We start from the raw sequence: 20,000 nt of genomic DNA, 5'->3' as shown, positions 1-20,000 counted from the left end.
TGGTAATATTATGTGAAGGCTGCACAAAAAAATCCAGGTCAAAAATCGCAAGTTTGCTCCGTTTTTCATTTTTTTTGAATTTCCGGCATTCCGGGCGGTAAAAAAATCATCAAAAAAAATCCACACGGTGTAAATTCACCAAATTTGGAGGATGGAAAGATCTTATTTTTCTAGAGGTTGTTGCAAAAAACGGCGTCAAAATTCGACCTCTAGAGCACTTTCCTTTAGTATGTCTCCTCACGGAAAAGGATGTCTACCCGTGGCACTTTGGTAATGGCTCGGCAGCCTATTATAGGGGGGAGGGGTGTCGTGCTGCTGAAACTCGAGTTGCCCAAAGGCTTGCTGGGCGCAATGCCAGCAAGATGCACGTTGCCTTGCCATCCCCTAGGCACACTAGCAAGCACGTTGTGGTTGTGGTGTGCCGCCGGGGTCCCCCGCCCCGGGTCCAAGGTCGAGCACGGGCGTCTGGCTGCTGCGAACCCCAATCACCGAAGGACAAACAAGAAGGGAAACACGTCCGTGCACGGCCCACCTAGGCACCACCTAGGGAGCATGGCGTGGTGGAGTTGTGCCTTGGGCACACGCTCGGGGCAACACCTTGTGCTCGGCCCAGGACTAGGGGGATCACCCCAAGTCCGAGCACGACGTGGGAACGGCGGGCGGCCTGTGCGCCCCCGCGAGGGGCAACGCGGCTTGCGCAGCCCGACGCTTGGCCAGGCCTACTGTGGCGCACGACGCGGATGATGGATATGCGTGCGGCAGCGGGTGTCGTGGGCAGGGGGCAACGCGACGTGCTCGTCCCAGCACTTTTGTTGCCAAGGCATCTTAGGCTAGTTTCACTAGTATTTTTCTGTTAGTTTTAGTGGTTTTATGCATTTTCTTGAGCTTAAAGTAACCAAGAATGGTTAAAAGAATAACAAAGCAATGAACCATCCAAACAATATGATTTTGATGCAAATTCCATGAGTTTTAGTTATATTACTTGAATGCTATGAATGGAAGATTTCTCATGAAATTTTGCAAGACTTTGATGCAATTGTTTGGATGATTTCAGGGAAGAAGAGGCTAGGCAAGGAAGCAACAAAATCAATAAAGGAAGCTTGAATATCACATGTGGAGTTTAAGTTCCAGTTTAAGCCTAAACTGGAGCTTAAACGCCAGAATCATGAAGGCTAAGAAATGCTGAAACTGAAGTTTAACCTCCAGTTTAACCTTAAACTGGAGGTTAAACGCCAGAATGAAAGTCTCACCAAAGAAGCATTCCACGTTTAACCTCCAGTTTAACCTTAAACTGGAGGTTAAACGCCAGAATGAGAATGCCAATCAGGAAGCATTTCCACGTTTAACCTCCAGTTTAACCTTAAACTGGAGGTTAAACGCCAGAAATGGGAAGTGCACCAGGGAGCCATTTCCACGTTTAAGCTCCAGTTTGACCTTAAACTGGAGCTTAAACGTGTTCGACCAAGTTTTCTCCTCCAGGGTTGCTTTCTCCATTTCCACGTTTAAGCTCCAGTTTAACCTTAAACTGGAGCTTAAACGTGTTCGACAGTTCCAGGGCCACCTTTCTCAGCTTCCACGTTTAAGCTCCAGTTTAACCTTAAACTGGAGCTTAAACGTGTTCGACCTCCAGGATGCCTTCTTCCATTTCCACGTTTAAGCTCCAGTTTAACCTTAAACTGGAGCTTAAACGTGTTCGACCTCCAGGGCTGCCTTTTCTATCTCCACGTTTAAGCTTCAGTTTAACCTTAAACTGAAGCTTAAACGTGTTCGACTAAGTTACCCTCCAGGGCTGCCTTCTTCCATTTCCACGTTTAAGCTTCAGTTTAACCTTAAACTGAAGCTTAAACGTGCTTCCACAAAAGGCATCACTGGAAGTGTCTGGCGTTTAAGCTACAGTTTAAGCTTAAACTGCAACTTAAACGCCACTCTTGGAAAAGGTTTCTGGGCCAACAATATTGCGGTTTAAGTTAGTATTTGAGCACAAACATTAACTTAAACTTACTCTGGTATGAAACCCAATTGAATATCATGGTTTATGGGATTGGGCCTGAAGGATTGATGAGTCTGAAATTTCAATTTATTGAGTCATGTGTCATTATTTGATTATCACTAAGTTGGCTCAATGAATGTTACAGATTTTGGATCAACAGCCTCATCAAAATTATGGATCATAAACCCAAGGCAAAAGGAAAGCAGGGAGAGGCCTCAAAGCCCAAGAAACACAACAGAAGCTCAATATAGAAAGTGTATAAATAGGATATAATTTAAGTTAGGAAGGGACCTTTACTTTCACTTTTAGCTAGTTTTCATATCTTTGTAATTGAATTCAGAGCTATGACTCACTAAACCCCCTTCATTGGGTTAGGGAGCTCTATTGTAATTCAATGAATCAATAATAGTTTATCTTCTTCTTCAATCTTTTCTCTTGAATTTTGTTAGAAAGCTTCTCGATCTAATTCCATTGGGTAGTTGTCTTGGGAAAGAAACTACCCATAATTGGAATCCTTCGGAACCTTGGGAAAGGAATGGAGGATTCATGCTAGAGAAGCTTTCTCACAGTGAATTGGATTGGGGTTTGGATGGATATTGTGACATGTAATCCTACCAAATTGTGGTTCATGAAACTGTGTGGTATAATCAGTGATCGAGCATCATCTCTTCTTATGAACATTTAAACCAAGGGATTGGGAATTTGTTCGTTTTTAGAGAGAATTGGTGAGCCAAGGGATTGGGATCCAATCATATAAGATTGCCAAGCAAAATTCAATGAACGCATTGCTTGAGGAAGAGATAAACATGTTTTGATTCGGAGATCTCAATATCTCCTATAACCCAATGAATTCCCCATTTCTGATTTCCACTTTCTCTTTACATTCTGCAATTACATTCATGCAATCACCCCCATTCCCTTTTTAATTTCAGCAATCTAGCTTCTGCTCTTTACTTCATGCAATTTAAGATTCCGCCATTTAAATTTCTTGTCATTTACTTTTCCCGCCAATTTTACATTCCGCAATTCTCATCTAAATCTTGATTCCGCTCAACTAGAACACACTTCTAATCCGAATTGCTCACTCAACCAATCCTTGTGGGATTCGACCTCACTCTATTGTGAGTTTTTACTTGACGATAACCGGTGCACTTGCCGGAAGGAATTTTGCCCATCGTGCAATTTCCTAAATCGTAGCATAACTAGTTTATGCGCATCAAGTTTATGGCGCCGTTGCCAGGGATTGGTTTTCGATTGACAATTCTCAAATTGGAAGTTAACTAGATTGAGCATTTTTTTTTGTTTTGATTAATTCAGTACAAGTTACTTGTGAATTTTAATTTCTGCACTCTGTTACATGTTTTTTTTTCTTTATGCCTTTAAATTCAAGCAACTAACTCACTGACTCACTAACTGTTTGAATTAATTCCTCAACTGCTCTAACCATACTCTTCCATTAACCAAGAGTATTTCACTTGTTTGTTGCCTGTGCTGTGTTCTTGTATGACAGGTAGGAGAGGAGAGACATCAACTCCTCCATATACCGAACCAGAGAGGACCCTTCATAGACTGAGAAGGGAAGCAAGAGGGAAGAGAGTACTGGGAGAAGAGGAATCTGAAGGAGAATCTGAGGACAATTTTGAGGAAGCTTTAGATCTCAACATGGATAGAGAAGTTCACAACCATGAGAGAGCTGATGGAAACAATGCCATTCCTGAGAGGAGGGTTCTTAGTTCATACATAAACCCAACCTCTGGGAATTGTGGTAGCAGCATCCAGAAACCACCCATTCAGGCTCACAATTTTGAGCTCAAACCACAGCTAATATCACTTGTGGAGAATCATTGTTCATTTGGTGGAAGTGCTAATGAAGACCCAAACCAACATCTCACAAAATTCCTGAGAATTTGTGACACTGTGAAGTCCAATGGAGTCCAGGAAGATGCATATAAACTGCTTTTGTTCCCATTTTCACTTAGGGACAAGGCAGCTAAGTGGCTGGAATCATTCCCAAGGGGGAGCCTAACAACCTGGGATGAGGTGGAAAGCAAGTTCCTAGCACGTTTCTACCCCCCACAAAAGGTCAATAGGCTTCGATCTGAGGTTCAGACGTTTAGACAACAAGATGGTGAAACTCTCTACGAGGCATGGGAGAGATTCAAGGATTTGACAAGGAAATGCCCACCAGACATGTTCCATGATTGGGTGCAATTGTATATTTTCTATGATGGACTCTCTTATGTATCAAGGAAGGCTGTAGACCATTCATCAGGAGGTTCATTGAACAGGAAAAAGACTGTGGAAGAAGCCATTGAAGTGATTGAGACAGTGGCTGAGAATGAGTACTACTATGCATCAGAGAGGCACAACACTAAGGGAGTCATGGAGCTGAACCATGTTGATACAATTCTAGCCCAAAACAAGGTGTTTGCCAAGCAACTAGCAGAGCTTACCAGGCAATTAGAAACAAAGCAAGTGGCTGCAATACACACACAAGATCAAGAGGAAGTAAGCATTGAAGGAGGTGAATGGGAAGAGGCCAACTATGTGGGAAACCAACAAAGGCAATCATATGATCCACATTCCAACACTTACAACCCAGGATGGAAAAATCACCCAAACTTTGGGTGGGGGAACCAACAAACCCAACCACAAAACCACAAACCTTACAACCACAACCAACATAACAATTCCACATACCAAAACTCCAACCAAAGATCATACCAAGCCACACAAAACACTTACTCCCAACCATCATATCATGGCCAAAACAGTCAACCTACCCAACCTAATCCGAACCAATAATTTCAAGATCAAGATCAATTAAACCGGATAGAAGGAATGATGGCAACCATGAGTCAAGACATAACCGAATTGAAAAGCTTCAGGGATGATGTGAGAGCTACCTTAAGAAACCAGGGTGAAAAACTCAAGAGGATGGAGTCTCAAGTAGGAGAGCTATCTCAACAGGCCCCCAAATCAACTGCAGTGTTCCCTAGTGACACAGAAAAGAATCCTAAAGGGGAACAAAAGAGAGTGAGATGGGAAGAATGCAAAGCCATCACCATATTGAAAGAAGTCTCAGAAGAAGAAGGAATCAGATCCTCAGAACAGGAGCCAGAAATCTTGAAGGAAGGTGTGGAGGAAGCTAAGCAGGAAAGTGAAACTGAGCAAGCCAAGGAACTGCAAAAAGGCACGATGGAAACATACCAACCAAAAGCACCATTTCCTCAGAGGTTAGGAGAAGGTGAAAAAGGGAAAACCTATTCAAGGTTTTTAGAGACATTTAAGTCTCTCCATATCAATATTCCCTTTCTTGAGATTGTCCATCAAATTCCTACACACATCAAGTATTTAAAGAAATTGTTGAGCAAGAAAAGAGTTTTGAAGGGAGGACAAACGGTAACAATGAACAAAGAATGCAGTGCCCTCATCAAGAAGGACACAGTCTCTAAGAAAACAGACCCAGGAAGTTTTCATATTCCTTGCATCATAGGAGAAACAAAAATTGACAGAGGATTCTGTGATCTAGGAACTAGCATAAATGTGATGCCTCTAACTCTTATGAAGAGGCTACAACTGAATGAGGTGAGATCCACTGATGTAATCATACAACTGGCCGACAAAACTCAGAAGCAAGCTGAAGGGGTGGTTGAGAATGTGCTGGTGAAAGTGGGAGATTATTACTTCCCCACAGGCTTTGTCATTTTGGACATGGAGGAAAGCTACCTACACCCTATCATTCTGGGAAGACCTTTTCTAGCCACTACTAGAGCGCTCATAGATGTAGAACAAGGAGAGCTAATTCTGAGAATACATGATGAACAGCTCATTTTCAAAGTTTTCAAACCTGCATCTGAGCCTGAACCAGAACCTGAAAAGCCTAAGGATGATAGTAGTCATCTGTGTTTGGAGGAAAGTAATCCAGCAGCTGAAACTCTAAAACAGTCTTTGGAAGGCAAACAGGAGTTGCAAGAGTTAAAGCCAAAAAAATCAATGGAAACAGATCAGAAGGATCCTCCTAGCATAAGGGTCAATGAAGAAATCCTCAAGAGAAAGGGAAGAATGATAGGGAAATTGCCAAAAGGCTGGAGAAACAAGAAAATTCCCACTGAAGGTTTTTCTCCGGGAGATAAAGTGATATCAAGTCATTATCTGCCAATCCCACCTGGCCTCAAAACCATTCCTTCCCAGCTCCCTCAAGTGTTCACAATCAGGAAAGTTCTTTCTATGGAACATTTAGAGGTCATGAAGGAATCAAGTGGAGACGTTTGCATAGTGAGAGGAGAAGACGTTAAGCACTACAATCCACCCTAACAAGGGACAACCGTCAAGCTAGTGACGTTAAAGAAGCGCTTCATGGGAGGCAACCCATGTTTTTAATATCCTTACTCTTTTTTGTGTTGTTTTGCATCTAATAAAGCATGGTTTCTTATGCATGAACTTGAATCCTCAGGACAACTGCTGAAAGAGTGCACTAAACATTGCATATAAAATACAATTTGTCTCTAAGTTTGGTGTGCCTGAGGGCACCCCAAACTTTATTCAAAATGCATTCAATTTTTCATGCAAAGAGCACAGCCAAACATTAAGTTTGGTGTTCCTCTTTGAACACGGTTCATGAAAAGCAAGAAGTTCCTCTGGATTTCGAAATTCATGCCAAGTAGACCATTCGCATGTTTTAATACTTTGGTTTCAATTACTTAGGGTAGTAACTTTGTTTAGAATCAAAGAGCCAAAGTGACTATGATTTATTAGAATTATGCACATTCATTAAGGACAACCAATATGGATTTCATGTCATCAGGAGACTTTACCAAACACTAAGTTTGGTGTCCAATAATAAGTGTGCATACATACAAAAGTCACGGCTATAAGCTCATGGAGTCAATCATTGATTTACATGTGCAAGTACTATTCATCATTCACATGGACCGAAAAATGATAGCAAACTTGTTTGTTTATGCAGGTACAAAAGAAAAGACAAAAATGGAGGAAAAAGACAAAGAGAGGTACGGTGCTTGGTCAAAAAGAAAGTTCACAAGTCTTTGAAGCTAACACATGGGAAAAGGAAGTTCTGCAAGAAAAGATTGCTACATGTACAACCTAATGCACCCAGAATACTTCCAAGAAAATGAAAAGCAATTCGTCCTTCTCCCTAATTCATATATTTACCATCAAGCCACCCTTTACAAACCACCCTAGCCGTCCATTTTTCACTTAAGGGCCCTATAAAGAACCACTTGGGGAACGAGTTCAACACCACCAAATCTCCTTCATGCACATTTTCTTCATCATAGCATAAACTATCTCTTGCCGAAAACAACCTCCCCACATTTCCAACAACACTTCTTGCTTCACCTTGTCAACTTTAGCTTGTCACTTAGCCCAAAACTAAAGAACCAATGGCAGCTTCATCTAGCCACAAAAGAAGAAAAGACAAGCAACCAATGGAGGAGAACAGGGAATTCGATGCAAGGAGATACAAATCAGTATTCCATGAGATTCAAGCCGAATGGATGAGACCTAAAAGGGTACTAGCTGAGGTTCCCTTTGACCTTGAAAAGGATGAGTTCCCAGGTGTTTGGGAGAAGATCAAAAAGAGGAAGTGGGAGCTCCTAACTAAGCCAATCACTAAAATCAACATCAACTTGGTGAAGGAGTTCTATGCAAATGCAGTGAGGGAAGACTCAACCAAGAAACCCACATACAAAAGCTATGTGAGAGGGGTGGAAGTTGACTTCAGCCCCAAGGCAATCATGAAAACTCTTGGCCTGAAAAACATACATTTCAGCCAAGCAAGTTATGAGGAAAGGATGATAGGAGAACCTGACTACACGGCTATTGCTGAAGATCTTTGTGCCATCAGAGCTGAATGGGTGAGAAAAACAAGAGGGGCTCCAAGAGTCTTGAGAAGGGGAGACCTAACACCTGAAGTTAAAGGGTGGTATGCAATAGTTAGGAGATCCATCCTACCCACTGCAAACTCTTCAGAAATAGTCCCTAAAAGAGCCATCTTGCTTCATTGCATTATGGTGGGAGGGGAGATCAAAGTTCATAAACTCATTGCTGAACAGATACAAGAGTTTAGTGAGAAAAGTGACCCTGAATCCTGGCTCCACTTCCCTAGCACCATCATTAGACTATGCATCGATGCCCAAGTACCACTTGAAGATGAAAGACCTAATTGGCTATATCCTGGATTGGCCATAACTGCGTACAGAATGACTCTTGGCCCAACTGCTCCAAGACATACAAGAAGAAGAAATGAAGAAGGGCAACAAGTGGAAGCAGAGCAAGAAGCAGAACAAGAAGGACAGGAAGGAGAAGACAGAGAAGAAGAGCAAGAAGAGCAAGCAATCCCAGAAAGAAGACAACGAATTCCCAGAGACCCCATGGATATGAGCAGAATGCAGGAAATCATGGAAGGAATGTCTCAACAATACATGAGGTCTCAGGAGAGACAAGAGGACTTTCACCTAAAAATGATGGATATGCAAAGGAACTTTGAATCAAGATTCTTAGATCTGCAAAGGGAACAGAATTTACACTTACAGGAATCCTTCAGCCACATATGCCAACACCAAGATGCCAATGTCTTGGCAATCAAGGAAGCCACCACTTTACAGAATGCAAGATACTCAGTCCAAGCTGATTACAACATCAGTTCGCAAATCAAGCTTAACTACATAGGGGAACATCTACACAAGATGGACCCAGCATTCCCAGCTTTTGATGAGTATTTCAAAGGGAGGAAAGAAGGAGAAATAAACAAGGCAATGATCCTTGAAAAAGGAGTGGAAGAAACAATGAAAAAGGCTGGATTCTGGAAAAAGCTCATAAGAAAAGACAAAGGAAGCACAAGTGGTCAAAAAGAGGTAGGAAGCAAGAAGAAGCAGGATCCCAAGAATTAAGAAGAACCAAGCAATAAATAAGAGGTGGTCTCGTTCCTTAATAATCAAATGATAATTGGTGAATTGTCTTTATGAGCTTTCTTTCATCATAAGTCATTTAAGTTTTATGTGGAGTTTTTTTTTTTTAGTATGAGTGTCTGTTATTGCTTTGAATAAAGTGAATGCTTAGATGTTTGGATATAACTTCACCTTCTTAAACAAGTGCTTGCCATGCTTGTTCTGTTTCCAAAAATAAAAGAAAAGTTTGAACAAAAGTAACTTGGCTAAATTAGTGACAAATCAAGTAGAATTAAGTGGTGGTATGCATGCTTGATTGTTTAGTCAGATCACTGGAATTAGAGTGTAGAATTATCATTTTTTGTGTAGAAATTGAAAACTATCTATGGATCTTGATGAATAAATGTCTTTGGCCATGAAAAAGAAAGAAAAAGAAGAAGAAAAAGCCACTGAAAAAGGGTAACCAAAAAGCAAGAAAATTGAGAAAATAAGCTAGGCACCAATGGTTTGAACTTCTGAGACAAATGCCTGTGGTGTTTATGTATTAAGGATATGCTTGGATGAATAGGTTCTGAGGAGTGTTTCAACACTTGGTAACTTGGGTTAACTAACCCGGGATTATCAACCAAAAGTCCATTATCAAGAGCAACCTAAATACAAAACATTTAGTCACACAAAGAGGTGCTGGGCACCAATGTCTCAAGAAGAAATGTGAACTAAAATGCCTGAAGTGGATATGTGTAGTGCACTGATAAGAAAAAGAAAATGCCAAAGGCTTGTGCAACACATGACACCAAGCAAGCAAGGAGCAAAGGAGCTCTAAGAAAAAGAAAAGAAAAACAAAGAAGAGAAAAGTGCCAAGGACATAAGAATAACAAGAGGCCATAGCAGTGTTTGATGGATGCAATGAAAAAGTGATAATCTTACCTGATAAGAATGAAAAAGTGATGCTGCAACTTTCTGCATAAAACCCTTCTGATGAACTTCAAATGCTTGCTAATATAGCCAATGTAATTGCTTTCTGTTTCATACTTTCTTCTCAAATAACTCAGGACTTGCTTAGGGACAAGCAAGTATTAAGTTTGGTGTTGTGATGCCAAGGCATCTTAGGCTAGTTTCACTAGTATTTTTCTGTTAGTTTTAGTGGTTTTATGCATTTTCTTGAGCTTAAAGTAACCAAGAATGGTTAAAAGAATAACAAAGCAATGAACCATCCAAACAATATGATTTTGATGCAAATTCCATGAGTTTTAGTTATATTACTTGAATGCTATGAATGGAAGATTTCTCATGAAATTTTGCAAGACTTTGATGCAATTGTTTGGATGATTTCAGGGAAGAAGAGGCTAGGCAAGGAAGCAACAAAATCAATAAAGGAAGCTTGAATATCACATGTGGAGTTTAAGTTCCAGTTTAAGCCTAAACTGGAGCTTAAACGCCAGAATCATGAAGGCTAAGAAATGCTGAAACTGAAGTTTAACCTCCAGTTTAACCTTAAACTGGAGGTTAAACGCCAGAATGAAAGTCTCACCAAAGAAGCATTCCACGTTTAACCTCCAGTTTAACCTTAAACTGGAGGTTAAACGCCAGAATGAGAATGCCAATCAGGAAGCATTTCCACGTTTAACCTCCAGTTTAACCTTAAACTGGAGGTTAAACGCCAGAAATGGGAAGTGCACCAGGGAGCCATTTCCACGTTTAAGCTCCAGTTTGACCTTAAACTGGAGCTTAAACGTGTTCGACCAAGTTTTCTCCTCCAGGGTTGCTTTCTCCATTTCCACGTTTAAGCTCCAGTTTAACCTTAAACTGGAGCTTAAACGTGTTCGACACTTCCAGGGCCACCTTTCTCAGCTTCCACGTTTAAGCTCCAGTTTAACCTTAAACTGGAGCTTAAACGTGTTCGACCTCCAGGATGCCTTCTTCCATTTCCACGTTTAAGCTCCAGTTTAACCTTAAACTGGAGCTTAAACGTGTTCGACCTCCAGGGCTGCCTTTTCTATCTCCACGTTTAAGCTTCAGTTTAACCTTAAACTGAAGCTTAAACGTGTTCGACTAAGTTACCCTCCAGGGCTGCCTTCTTCCATTTCCACGTTTAAGCTTCAGTTTAACCTTAAACTGAAGCTTAAACGTGCTTCCACAAAAGGCATCACTGGAAGTGTCTGGCGTTTAAGCTACAGTTTAAGCTTAAACTGCAACTTAAACGCCACTCTTGGAAAAGGTTTCTGGGCCAACAATATTGCGATTTAAGTTAGTATTTGAGCACAAACATTAACTTAAACTTACTCTGGTATGAAACCCAATTGAATATCATGGTTTATGGGATTGGGCCTGAAGGATTGATGAGTCTGAAATTTCAATTTATTGAGTCATGTGTCATTATTTGATTATCACTAAGTTGGCTCAATGAATGTTACAGATTTTGGATCAACAGCCTCATCAAAATTATGGATCATAAACCCAAGGCAAAAGGAAAGCAGGGAGAGGCCTCAAAGCCCAAGAAACACAACAGAAGCTCAATATAGAAAGTGTATAAATAGGATAGAATTTAAGTTAGGAAGGGACCTTTACTTTCACTTTTAGCTAGTTTTCATATCTTTGTAATTGAATTCAGAGCTATGACTCACTAAACCCCCTTCATTGGGTTAGGGAGCTCTATTGTAATTCAATGAATCAATAATAGTTTATCTTCTTCTTCAATCTTTTCTCTTGAATTTTGTTAGAAAGCTTCTCGATCTAATTCCATTGGGTAGTTGTCTTGGGAAAGAAACTACCCATAATTGGAATCCTTCGGAACCTTGGGAAAGGAATGGAGGATTCATGCTAGAGAAGCTTTCTCACAGTGAATTGGATTGGGGTTTGGATGGATATTGTGACATGTAATCCTACCAAATTGTGGTTCATGAAACTGTGTGGTATAATCAGTGATCGAGCATCATCTCTTCTTATGAACATTTAAACCAAGGGATTGGGAATTTGTTCGTTTTTAGAGAGAATTGGTGAGCCAAGGGATTGGGATCCAATCATATAAGATTGCCAAGCAAAATTCAATGAACGCATTGCTTGAGGAAGAGATAAACATGTTTTGATTCGGAGATCTCAATATCTCCTATAACCCAATGAATTCCCCATTTCTGATTTCCACTTTCTCTTTACATTCTGCAATTACATTCATGCAATCACCCCCATTCCCTTTTTAATTTCAGCAATCTAGCTTCTGCTCTTTACTTCATGCAATTTAAGATTCCGCCATTTAAATTTCTTGTCATTTACTTTTCCCGCCAATTTTACATTCCGCAATTCTCATCTAAATCTTGATTCCGCTCAACTAGAACACACTTCTAATCCGAATTGCTCACTCAACCAATCCTTGTGGGATTCGACCTCACTCTATTGTGAGTTTTTACTTGACGATAACCGGTGCACTTGCCGGAAGGAATTTTGCCCATCGTGCAATTTCCTAAATCGTAGCATAACTAGTTTATGCGCATCAAGTTTATGGCGCCGTTGCCAGGGATTGGTTTTCGATTGACAATTCTCAAATTGGAAGTTAACTAGATTGAGCATTTTTTTTTGTTTTGATTAATTCAGTACAAGTTACTTGTGAATTTTAATTTCTGCACTCTGTTACATGTTTTTTTTTCTTTATGCCTTTAAATTCAAGCAACTAACTCACTGACTCACTAACTGTTTGAATTAATTCCTCAACTGCTCTAACCATACTCTTCCATTAACCAAGAGTATTTCACTTGTTTGTTGCCTGTGCTGTGTTCTTGTATGACAGGTAGGAGAGGAGAGACATCAACTCCTCCATATACCGAACCAGAGAGGACCCTTCATAGACTGAGAAGGGAAGCAAGAGGGAAGAGAGTACTGGGAGAAGAGGAATCTGAAGGAGAATCTGAGGACAATTTTGAGGAAGCTTTAGATCTCAACATGGATAGAGAAGTTCACAACCATGAGAGAGCTGATGGAAACAATGCCATTCCTGAGAGGAGGGTTCTTAGTTCATACATAAACCCAACCTCTGGGAATTGTGGTAGCAGCATCCAGAAACCACCCATTCAGGCTCACAATTTTGAGCTCAAACCACAGCTAATATCACTTGTGGAGAATCATTGTTCATTTGGTGGAAGTGCTAATGAAGACCCAAACCAACATCTCACAAAATTCCTGAGAATTTGTGACACTGTGAAGTCCAATGGAGTCCAGGAAGATGCATATAAACTGCTTTTGTTCCCATTTTCACTTAGGGACAAGGCAGCTAAGTGGCTGGAATCATTCCCAAGGGGGAGCCTAACAACCTGGGATGAGGTGGAAAGCAAGTTCCTGGCACGTTTCTACCCCCCACAAAAGGTCAATAGGCTTCGATCTGAGGTTCAGACGTTTAGACAACAAGATGGTGAAACTCTCTACGAGGCATGGGAGAGATTCAAGGATTTGACAAGGAAATGCCCACCAGACATGTTCCATGATTGGGTGCAATTGCATATTTTCTATGATGGACTCTCTTATGAATCAAGGAAGGCTGTAGACCATTCATCAGGAGGTTCATTGAACAGGAAAAAGACTGTGGAAAAAGCCATTGAAGTGATTGAGACAGTGGCTAAGAATGAGTACTACTATGCATCAGAGAGGCACAACACTAAGGGAGTCATGGAGCTGAACCATGTTGATACAATTCTAGCCCAAAACAAGGTGTTTGCCAAGCAACTAGCAGAGCTTACCAGGCAATTAGAAACAAAGCAAGTGGCTGCAATACACACACAAGATCAAGAGGAAGTAAGCATTGAAGGAGGTGAATGGGAAGAGGCCAACTATGTGGGAAACCAACAAAGGCAATCATATGATCCACATTCCAACACTTACAACCCAGGATGGAAAAATCACCCAAACTTTGGGTGGGGGAACCAACAAACCCAACCACAAAACCACAAACCTTACAACCACAACCAACATAACAATTCCACATACCAAAACTCCAACCAAAGATCATACCAAGCCACACAAAACACTTACTCCCAACCATCATATCATGGCCAAAACAGTCAACCTACCCAACCTAATCCGAACCAACAATTTCAAGATCAATTAAACCGGATAGAAGGAATGATGGCAACCATGAGTCAAGACATAACCGAATTGAAAAGCTTCAGGGATGATGTGAGAGCTACCTTAAGAAACCAGGGTGAAAAACTCAAGAGGATGGAGTCTCAAGTAGGAGAGCTATCTCAACAGGCCCCCAAATCAACTGCAGTGTTCCCTAGTGACACAGAAAAGAATCCTAAAGGGGAACAAAAGAGAGTGAGATGGGAAGAATGCAAAGCCATCACCATATTGAAAGAAGTCTCAGAAGAAGAAGGAATCAGATCCTCAGAACAGGAGCCAGAAATCTTGAAGGAAGGTGTGGAGGAAGCTAAGCAGGAAAGTGAAACTGAGCAAGCCAAGGAACTGCAAAAAGGCACGATGGAAACATACCAACCAAAAGCACCATTTCCTCAGAGGTTAGGAGAAGGTGAAAAAGGGAAAACCTATTCAAGGTTTTTAGAGACATTTAAGTCTCTCCATATCAATATTCCCTTTCTTGAGATTCTCCATCAAATTCCTACACACATCAAGTATTTAAAGAAATTGTTGAGCAAGAAAAGAGTTTTGAAGGGAGGACAAACGGTAACAATGAACAAAGAATGCAGTGCCCTCATCAAGAAGGACACAGTCTCTAAGAAAACAGACCCAGGAAGTTTTCATATTCCTTGCATCATAGGAGAAACAAAAATTGACAGAGGATTCTGTGATCTAGGAGCTAGCATAAATGTGATGCCTCTAACTCTTATGAAGAGGCTACAACTGAATGAGGTGAGATCCACTGATGTAATCATACAACTGGCCGACAAAACTCAGAAGCAAGCTGAAGGGGTGGTTGAGAATGTGCTGGTGAAAGTGGAAGATTATTACTTCCCCACAGGCTTTGTCATTTTGGACATGGAGGAAAGCTACCTACACCCTATCATTCTGGGAAGACCTTTTCTAGCCACTACTAGAGCGCTCATAGATGTAGAACAAGGAGAGCTAATTCTGAGAATACATGATGAACAGCTCATTTTCAAAATTTTCAAACCTGCATCTGAGCCTGAACCAGAACCTGAAAAGCCTAAGGATGATAGTAGTCATCTGTGTTTGGAGGAAAGTAATCCAGCAGCTGAAACTCTAAAACAGTCTTTGGAAGGCAAACAGGAGTTGCAAGAGTTAAAGCCAAAAAAATCAATGGAAACAGATCAGAAGGATCCTCCTAGCATAAGGGTCAATGAAGAAATCCTCAAGAGAAAGGGAAGAATGATAGGGAAATTGCCAAAAGGGTGGAGAAACAAGAAAATTCCCACTGAAGGTTTTTCTCCGGGAGATAAAGTGATATCAAGTCATTATCTGCCAATCCCACCTGGCCTCAAAACCATTCCTTCCCAGCTCCCTCAAGTGTTCACAATCAGGAAAGTTCTTTCTATGGAACATTTAGAGGTCATGAAGGAATCAAGTGGAGACGTTTGCATAGTGAGAGGAGAAGACGTCAAGCACTACAATCCACCCTAACAAGGGACAACCGTCAAGCTAGTGACGTTAAAGAAGCGCTTCATGGGAGGCAACCCATGTTTTTAATATCCTTACTCTTTTTTGTGTTGTTTTGCATCTAATAAAGCATGGTTTCTTATGCATGAACTTGAATCCTCAGGACAACTGCTGAAAGAGTGCACTAAACATTGCATATAAAATACAATTTGTCTCTAAGTTTGGTGTGCCTGAGGGCACCCCAAACTTTATTCAAAATGCATTCAATTTTTCATGCAAAGAGCACAGCCAAACATTAAGTTTGGTGTTCCTCTTTGAACACAGTTCATGAAAAGCAAGAAGTTCCTCTGGATTTCGAAATTCATGCCAAGTAGACCATTCGCATGTTTTAATACTTTGGTTTCAATTACTTAGGGTAGTAACTTTGTTTAGAATCAAAGAGCCAAAGTGACTATGATTTATTAGAATTATGCACATTCATTAAGGACAACCAATATGGATTTCATGTCATCAGGAGACTTTACCAAACACTAAGTTTGGTGTCCAATAATAAGTGTGCATACATACAAAAGTCACGGCTATAAGCTCATGGAGTCAATCATTGATTTACATGTGCAAGTACTATTCATCATTCACATGGACCGAAAAATGATAGCAAACTTGTTTGTTTGTGCAGGTACAAAAGAAAAGACAAAAATGGAGGAAAAAGACAAAGAGAGGTACGGTGCTTGGTCAAAAAGAAAGTTCACAAGTCTTTGAAGCTAACACATGGGAAAAGGAAGTTCTGCAAGAAAAGATTGCTACATGTACAACCTAATGCACCCAGAATACTTCCAAGAAAATGAAAAGCAATTCGTCCTTCTCCCTAATTCATATATTTACCATCAAGCCACCCTTTACAAACCACCCTAGCCGTCCATTTTTCACTTAAGGGCCCTATAAAGAACCACTTGGGGAACGAGTTCAACACCACCAAATCTCCTTCATGCACATTTTCTTCATCATAGCATAAACTATCTCTTGCCGAAAACAACCTCCCCACATTTCCAACAACACTTCTTGCTTCACCTTGTCAACTTTAGCTTGTCACTTAGCCCAAAACTAAAGAACCAATGGCAGCTTCATCTAGCCACAAAAGAAGAAAAGACAAGCAACCAATGGAGGAGAACAGGGAATTCGATGCAAGGAGATACAAATCAGTATTCCATGAGATTCAAGCCGAATGGATGAGACCTAAAAGGGTACTAGCTGAGGTTCCCTTTGACCTTGAAAAGGATGAGTTCCCAGGTGTTTGGGAGAAGATCAAAAAGAGGAAGTGGGAGCTCCTAACTAAGCCAATCACTAAAATCAACATCAACTTGGTGAAGGAGTTCTATGCAAATGCAGTGAGGGAAGACTCAACCAAGAAACCCACATACAAAAGCTATGTGAGAGGGGTGGAAGTTGACTTCAGCCCCAAGGCAATCATGAAAACTCTTGGCCTGAAAAACATACATTTCAGCCAAGCAAGTTATGAGGAAAGGATGATAGGAGAACCTGACTACACGGCTATTGCTGAAGATCTTTGTGCCATCAGAGCTGAATGGGTGAGAAAAACAAGAGGGGCTCCAAGAGTCTTGAGAAGGGGAGACCTAACACCTGAAGTTAAAGGGTGGTATGCAATAGTTAGGAGATCCATCCTACCCACTGCAAACTCTTCAGAAATAGTCCCTAAAAGAGCCATCTTGCTTCATTGCATTATGGTGGGAGGGGAGATCAAAGTTCATAAACTCATTGCTGAACAGATACAAGAGTTTAGTGAGAAAAGTGACCCTGAATCCTGGCTCCACTTCCCTAGCACCATCATTAGACTATGCATCGATGCCCAAGTACCACTTAAAGATGAAAGACCTAATTGGCTATATCCTGGATTGGCCATAACTGCGTACAGAATGACTCTTGGCCCAACTGCTCCAAGACATACAAGAAGAAGAAATGAAGAAGGGCAACAAGTGGAAGCAGAGCAAGAAGCAGAACAAGAAGGACAGGAAGGAGAAGACAGAGAAGAAGAGCAAGAAGAGCAAGCAATCCCAGAAAGAAGACAACGAATTCCCAGAGACCCCATGGATATGAGCAGAATGCAGGAAATCATGGAAGGAATGTCTCAACAATACATGAGGTCTCAGGAGAGACAAGAGGACTTTCACCTAAAAATGATGGATATGCAAAGGAACTTTGAATCAAGATTCTTAGATCTGCAAAGGGAACAGAATTTACACTTACAGGAATCCTTCAGCCACATATGCCAACACCAAGATGCCAATGTCTTGGCAATCAAGGAAGCCACCACTTTACAGAATGCAAGATACTCAGTCCAAGCTGATTACAACATCAGTTCGCAAATCAAGCTTAACTACATAGGGGAACATCTACACAAGATGGACCCAGCATTCCCAGCTTTTGATGAGTATTTCAAAGGGAGGAAAGAAGGAGAAATAAACAAGGCAATGATCCTTGAAAAAGGAGTGGAAGAAACAATGAAAAAGGCTGGATTCTGGAAAAAGCTCATAAGAAAAGACAAAGGAAGCACAAGTGGTCAAAAAGAGGCAGGAAGCAAGAAGAAGCAGGATCCCAAGAATTAAGAAGAACCAAGCAATAAATAAGAGGTGGTCTCGTTCCTTAATAATCAAATGATAATTGGTGAATTGTCTTTATGAGCTTTCTTTCATCATAAGTCATTTAAGTTTTATGTGGAGTTTTTTTTTTTTAGTATGAGTGTCTGTTATTGCTTTGAATAAAGTGAATGCTTAGATGTTTGGATATAACTTCACCTTCTTAAACAAGTGCTTGCCATGCTTGTTCTGTTTCCAAAAATAAAAGAAAAGTTTGAACAAAAGTAACTTGGCTAAATTAGTGACAAATCAAGTAGAATTAAGTGGTGGTATGCATGCTTGATTGTTTAGTCAGATCACTGGAATTAGAGTGTAGAATTATCATTTTTTGTGTAGAAATTGAAAACTATCTATGGATCTTGATGAATAAATGTCTTTGGCCATGAAAAAGAAAGAAAAAGAAGAAGAAAAAGCCACTGAAAAAGGGTAACCAAAAAGCAAGAAAATTGAGAAAATAAGCTAGGCACCAATGGTTTGAACTTCTGAGACAAATGCCTGTGGTGTTTATGTATTAAGGATATGCTTGGATGAATAGGTTCTGAGGAGTGTTTCAACACTTGGTAACTTGGGTTAACTAACCCGGGATTATCAACCAAAAGTCCATTATCAAGAGCAACCTAAATACAAAACATTTAGTCACACAAAGAGGTGCTGGGCACCAATGTCTCAAGAAGAAATGTGAACTAAAATGCCTGAAGTGGATATGTGTAGTGCACTGATAAGAAAAAGAAAATGCCAAAGGCTTGTGCAACACATGACACCAAGCAAGCAAGGAGCAAAGGAGCTCTAAGAAAAAGAAAAGAAAAACAAAGAAGAGAAAAGTGCCAAGGACATAAGAATAACAAGAGGCCATAGCAGTGTTTGATGGATGCAATGAAAAAGTGATAATCTTACCTGATAAGAATGAAAAAGTGATGCTGCAACTTTCTGCATAAAACCCTTCTGATGAACTTCAAATGCTTGCTAATATAGCCAATGTAATTGCTTTCTGTTTCATACTTTCTTCTCAAATAACTCAGGACTTGCTTAGGGACAAGCAAGTATTAAGTTTGGTGTTGTGATGCCAAGGCATCTTAGGCTAGTTTCACTAGTATTTTTCTGTTAGTTTTAGTGGTTTTATGCATTTTCTTGAGCTTAAAGTAACCAAGAATGGTTAAAAGAATAACAAAGCAATGAACCATCCAAACAATATGATTTTGATGCAAATTCCATGAGTTTTAGTTATATTACTTGAATGCTATGAATGGAAGATTTCTCATGAAATTTTGCAAGACTTTGATGCAATTGTTTGGATGATTTCAGGGAAGAAGAGGCTAGGCAAGGAAGCAACAAAATCAATAAAGGAAGCTTGAATATCACATGTGGAGTTTAAGTTCCAGTTTAAGCCTAAACTGGAGCTTAAACGCCAGAATCATGAAGGCTAAGAAATGCTGAAACTGAAGTTTAACCTCCAGTTTAACCTTAAACTGGAGGTTAAACGCCAGAATGAAAGTCTCACCAAAGAAGCATTCCACGTTTAACCTCCAGTTTAACCTTAAACTGGAGGTTAAACGCCAGAATGAGAATGCCAATCAGGAAGCATTTCCACGTTTAACCTCCAGTTTAACCTTAAACTGGAGGTTAAACGCCAGAAATGGGAAGTGCACCAGGGAGCCATTTCCACGTTTAAGCTCCAGTTTGACCTTAAACTGGAGCTTAAACGTGTTCGACCAAGTTTTCTCCTCCAGGGTTGCTTTCTCCATTTCCACGTTTAAGCTCCAGTTTAACCTTAAACTGGAGCTTAAACGTGTTCGACACTTCCAGGGCCACCTTTCTCAGCTTCCACGTTTAAGCTCCAGTTTAACCTTAAACTGGAGCTTAAACGTGTTCGACCTCCAGGATGCCTTCTTC

At 40.6% G+C, this 20,000-nt stretch overlaps 2 non-coding genes across 2 annotated transcripts; both read right to left on the bottom strand.

The window, feature by feature from the left end:
- Positions 1-4,078: 4,078 nt before the first annotated feature.
- On the bottom strand, positions 4,079-4,182 carry LOC148562061 (small nucleolar RNA R71). The gene has a single exon (XR_015886614.1). It is a non-coding gene; the product is annotated as a small nucleolar RNA R71 (small nucleolar RNA).
- A 9,078-nt stretch (positions 4,183-13,260) lies between these two features.
- Positions 13,261-13,364, bottom strand: LOC148562060 (small nucleolar RNA R71). Its single transcript, XR_015886613.1, has one exon. It is a non-coding gene; the product is annotated as a small nucleolar RNA R71 (small nucleolar RNA).
- Positions 13,365-20,000: the final 6,636 nt, after the last annotated feature.

This window comes from Arachis ipaensis, chromosome B6 (genome assembly GCF_059453495.1).
Source record: "Arachis ipaensis isolate K30076 ecotype BB chromosome B6, ASM5945349v1, whole genome shotgun sequence".
Taxonomy (NCBI): domain Eukaryota; kingdom Viridiplantae; phylum Streptophyta; class Magnoliopsida; order Fabales; family Fabaceae; genus Arachis; species Arachis ipaensis.
Note: the sequence above shows the minus strand (reverse complement) of the source record. Positions and strands in the feature narration are given on the sequence as shown.